Source organism: Rutidosis leptorrhynchoides, chromosome 7, assembly GCF_046630445.1.
Source record: "Rutidosis leptorrhynchoides isolate AG116_Rl617_1_P2 chromosome 7, CSIRO_AGI_Rlap_v1, whole genome shotgun sequence".
Classification (NCBI taxonomy): domain Eukaryota; kingdom Viridiplantae; phylum Streptophyta; class Magnoliopsida; order Asterales; family Asteraceae; genus Rutidosis; species Rutidosis leptorrhynchoides.
Window position 1 is genome coordinate 225429661 of NC_092339.1, and position 6000 is coordinate 225435660.

Here is a 6000-nt window from a genome sequence, read left to right on the forward strand (position 1 = left end):
GAATTGCAAATGTGAGTTCCACATCCAGTGTCTAATACCCATGTATTAGAAGAAGTAATACTAAGCTCTATATATACCATATATATATTACCTGAAGTTTGCCCCGCATCCCTCTTTTCCTTCAACTCCTTAAGGTAGACAGGGCAGTTTCGTTTCCAGTGACCCATTTCACCGCAACCGAAGCACGGGTCTTCCTTGGGGTTTACTTGTTCGGCAACCTTTTGCTTCTTGTTCTTGTTTTTGGTTAGGGTAACCATCCTCCCCTTTCCCTTGCCTTGATGGGCAGGTCCTTTTCTCTTAGCCGCCTTTGGCTTAGAGGTGTTATTACCTTTGGACCCACCATCATTGATCATTAGCACGAGTGAAGCCCTCTTACCCATGCTAGTTTCTGCCGTCCTAAGCATGCCATGAAGTTCGCCAATGGTCTTATCCATCCCATTCATATTGTAATTAATTACAAATTGGTCAAACCTCTTTGACAAGGAGTTTAGGATAAGATCCGTGGCTAGCTCATTAGATATGTTGAGATTAAGACGGTTTACGCGATCAATGAGGCTTTTCATCTTAAGGACATAAGATGAAACAGATTGGGAGTCGTCCATACGACATGCATGAAGCGCTCGGACCGTTTCAAAGCGCTCGACACGAGCTTGTTGAAGGAACATCTCCTTCAATTGCGTGATCATGTCGTATGCAGTATGATGCTCGAAATCCTTTTGGAGTTCGAGTATCATAGTCCCAAGCATTAGGCAAGCGACTTGCACCGAATCAGTGCAATACTTATCCCAATAAGCCATGCCTTCTGTATCATCCTCGTCGGGTTGATCGGGAATGGGGTCTTCCAACACATACGCCTTATCCTCAAGTTTGAGGACAATCCTAAGATTGCGGAACCAGTCCATAAAGTTCGTATGGTTGAGTTTGTCTTTCTCGAGGAGAGACCTTAACGATAGGTTGTTCAAGTTAATAGGTGCGTTTTGCATGTTGTTATTATTGGCGGCCATCTACAAAATTTAACAAAGTTCATTTAAGTATCGATTTTAAATTTAACAATCAATACCCTTTAAATCCAATTGATATATATTAAATTTTAGAATCCAACGGTAAACCAAATTTCGGTAAGGTGACCTTTATCCCTTCATTTGATTTAGCTAGGTAGTCATTATATGACAATTGCAATCCTTTTGCAACTTCTAAGTTATGGGATCATGCAATCCTTTTGCATGCCATATTATCCCATCAACGCCTATTTGTTCATCATGCTTCGGTGACCCTAAGTTCATGAATTCCAAATCAAGTCGTCCTACTTGTTTAGACATGTAAACTTAACATACAAGTGGTTAGGTGACCTTTATCCCACAAGTGTGCGAAGTTTACCTTAATCATATTAGTTTGCTCATAACGGTTAGGTGACCTTTATTGCATTATAAGTTCCTTAATACGTCTAAGTGTCATACAATAGGATGGAGTTTAAACTTGTTAACCTAGTGTGTTAAAGGGATTTTAAGTTTTCATTATTTCTAGTTTGAGAAAACTTTTATGCCATACACCAACATGCATTTAGTGTATGGTTCTTATGAAAATCCATTTTCATGTCTATAAACCATTTTTATATATATGATCCTAATCATGTTCTTAATAACCGTTTATTAATGTCCTTTTAGCCATTTTTAATTTAACCAATTAAATTGTCGTTTTGCATGTCGTTAATTAATGTATAATTTAACCAATTAAATTGCCATTTTGCTTGTTGTTAACTTGTGTGATTAACTTGTAGCATACAAACATACAACCCACAATCATACAATAAACAACCATGCATGCAAAACAAATATGTTCACAATCAAGCCATTTTGGTAGACATTTGTTTAGCCGAAAACAAATGCCACCGGATAAGGGGTAATTACACTAAGTAGGAGATTTCAAATCTCCCACTTAACCTTGCATCCAAATGCTTCTTCATGTGTTCTTCAAGTCTTCATCATTCTTCATCATTTTACAAAATATATCCTAATACATTTTGTCTAAAAAATGAAATTACAACCTAATCTATTTTACATACCAAATATAAAATAAATTACATAACCAAATGAATTATTACATGCCAAATGAATAAATATTATTACAAACCAATTGAATAAATATCAATCAACCATGCATGCAACCAAACACAAGGTCAAGGCTTAGATTGTGAACTTTAACTACATAAGAGATAGGCAATACAGAATCACAAGTGATTGGCAGTACAGAATCACAAGTGATTGGCAGTACAGAATCACAAGTGATTGGCAGTACAGAATCACAAGTGATTGGCAGTACAGAATCACAAGTGATTGGCAATACAGAATGCAGAATCACAAGTGATTTTGGCCAAAATGACAAACCACCCAAAACCGAAAATTTTACATTCTACTTCATGCATGTTCATAGAATGCAAAATTATAGTGGGTTTAATAACCATCTCAAAGCATATTTCAACAACTTCGGCTCTGATACCATTGTTGGGATTTAACAAGTTTCATAATACTTATAATCATTCAAGAAATAAGATTTGCGGAAGCGTATAAATTGCCAATTTAAAACTTGTAAATCTTTAACCATTTAAAGTTAAATCCCAAAAAGGATCAAGTTGTGAAACATACTTACAAACTAAGAGTGGGTTTAGAGTTTATACCTCCTCAAGCTTGTTGAGGGTAGTTTACAAATGTGCAAGATGATGATGAAGATGAAGGCAAGAAAGCTTCTAACTTGAAGCCTCAAGTGTGTAATACCCCAAGCTTTTGATGCACCAACAAAACCTTCAAATTGGTTAGGATTTAGAACACTTAATCACTTGATTTTACAAGAAAAATGCTCCCTTTTTTTTTGTTAAAACAGTTCAGCCAGAAATGCCAAAAAAATGAGCTGAATGCAGTTTTATTTTGATCACTTATGTGTACTACAACTTGAGTCAAGCCTTGGTTTTAAGACCCTTGCATGTACATAAGGAATATTGTGTTAAAAGTAACAAAATAGGCATGTGTGTGTCATCCTTGGAGACACAAAATTCTGCACATGTTTAATAAAATAACAATGTCTTAATATATATAAAACTTGTTATATTTATATAAAACCATGTATTTTATTAAGTTACTTGCTTATTTTATAAACCTTTTATAAAATATAACACAATATAATTATTTAAAGTGATAATATTTTAGAAAACCGATTTTCTAAAGTTCAAGTGTTACGTATTTATTTAACGATCCAACCATTGAGATTAAATACATATAGAGTGTCGGTAAGCTTTTTATTGGGTATGATTCGACTTGGGGTCATAACATATTAGCCACATTAATTTAATATGTCTCTTGGGCATAAGAAAAACCTACAATAAATAGTGCCTCCAAGTCTTTAATGTAAAAACAACTGCGCCTAATTCCAAATCATGCGTCGTATAATTCTGCTCGTGAATCTTCAATTGTCTAGACGCATAAGCAATTACCTTCATTCGTTGCATTAATACACAACCGAGACCTTTCTTTGAGGTGTTGCAATATATCACAAAATCATCATTCCCTTCAGGCAATGACAATATAGGTGTCGTAGTTAACTTTTTCTTCAACAATTGAAACGCTTTCTCCTGCTCATCCTTCCATTCAAATTTCTTCCCTTTATGCGTTAATGCAGTCAAGGGTTTTGCTATTTTGGAAAAATCTTGGATGAATCTTCTGTAGTAACCAGCCAATCCTAAAAATTAACGTATATGCTTCGGAGTTTTCGGGGTTTCCCACTTTTCAACGGTTTCAATCTTTGCCGGATCCACCTGAATACCTTCTTTGTTCACTATGTGACCGAGGAATTGAACTTCTTCTAACCAAAATGCACTCTTTGAAAATTTAGCGTACAGTTTTTCTTTCCTCAACAACTCTAGCACTTTTCTCAAATGTTCTTCGTGCTCTTGATCATTCTTTGAGTAAATAAGTATGTCATCGATGAAAACAATGACAAACTTGTCAAGGTATGGTCCACACACTCGGTTCATGAGGTCCATGAACACAGCTGGTGCGTTAGTCAACCCAAACGGCATAACCATAAACTCGTAATGACCGTAACGCGTTCTGAAAGTAGTCTTCGGAATATCATCATTTGATGATACCCAGAACGTAAATCAATCTTTGAATAAACTGATGAGCCTTATAGTTGATCAAATAAGTCGTCGATTCTCGGTTGTGGATAACGGTTATTGATGGTAAGTTTGTTCAACTCTCGGTAGTCGATACACAACCTGAATGTACCATCCTTCTTTTTGACAAACAAAACAGGAGATCCCCATGGTGATGTACTTGGTCGTATGAAACCACGTTCTAAAAGTTCTTGTAGTTGGCTTTGGAGTTCCTTCATTTTGCTGGGTGTGAGTCTGTATGGAGCACGAGCTATTGGTGCAGCTCCTGGTACAAGATCTATTTGAAATTTAATGGATCGGTGTGGAGGTAGTCCCAGTAATTCTTTCGGAAATACATCTGGAAATTCTTTTGCGACGGGAACATCATTGATGTTCTTTTCTTCGGTTTGTACTTTCTCGACATGCGTTAAAACAGCATAGCAACCTTTTCTTATTAGCTTTTGTGCCTTCAAATTACTAATTAGATTTAGCTTTGCGTTGATCTTTTCTCCGTACACCATTAAGGGTTTTCCTTCTTCTCGTACAATGCGAATTGCATTTTTGTAACATACGATCTCTGATCTCTCCTTTTTCAACCAATCCATGCCAATTATCACATCAAAACTCCCTAACTCTACTGGTATCAAATCAATCTTAAACGTTTCGCTAACCGGTTTAATTTCTCGATTCCGACATATTTTATCTGTCGAAATTAATTTACCGTTTGCTAATTCGAGTAAAAATTTATTATTCATAGACGTCAATGGACCACTTAATTTATCACAAAAATCTTTACCCATATAGCTTCTATCCGCACCCGAATCAAATAAAACATAAGCAGGTTTTTCATCAATAAGAAACGTACCCGTAACAAGCTCCGGGTCTTTCTGCGCTTTTTCCGCATTAATGTTAAAAAATCTCCCACGGCTTTGCCCATTATTATTTCCCTGGTTTGGGCAAGTAGTTTTGTAGTGGCCCTTCTTTCCGCATCCGAAACAAATAATGTGGGCAGTATTTGTTCTTTTAGTCACTGGTCCGAATGCTTTACACTTCGTTGCAGCATGACCCTTCCTATTACATTTAGTACATACTACTTCAAAAAATTTACCCGGATGATATCCTTCACATCTATAGCATGGAATTTTCTGATGGTTATTGTCATTGTTGTTATTGAGATTGCTATTGGGATTGATGTGGTTGTTATTGTTGTTGGGACGTTTGGTGAAGTTATTGTTGTTGGGATGCTTGTTGTAGTTGTTCTTGGGATTGCGATTGTTATTGTTGCGATTGATGTTGCGGTTGTTGGGATAGTTGTTGCGATTGTGGTTGTGATTGTTTTTGTTGTTGTATTGGTAAATCTTGTCACTGTTTTCCTCCCACTTTCTGTTGACTTGTTTCGTGTTGGCCTCTTTGGCCTCATGTTCTTTAATCCTTCCCTCAATCTGATTTATGAGTTTGTGAGCCATTCGACTTCCCTTTTGTATGGAGGTGGGCGCATGTGAACTCACATCTTCTTGAATCCTTTCTGGTAACCCTTTTACAAATGCGTCAATCTTCTCCTCTTCATCTTTGAACGCTCTTGGACACAATAGGCTTAACTCTGTGAATCGTCGTTCGTACGTGGTGATGTCGAAACCTTGCGTTTGTAATCCTCTATGCTCTACCTTAAGCTTATTGACCTCATTTCTGGGATGATACTGCTCGTTCATCAAGTGCTTGTCCCACCTGCTCGAGATAGGTGTTCCACCATGTTAACGCAGTACCTATGAAGGTATGCGTAGCGTACTTTACTTTGTCTTCTTCAGTACATTTACTTACGGCAAACACCGATTCAAACTTTCGGTCCACCCTTTCAA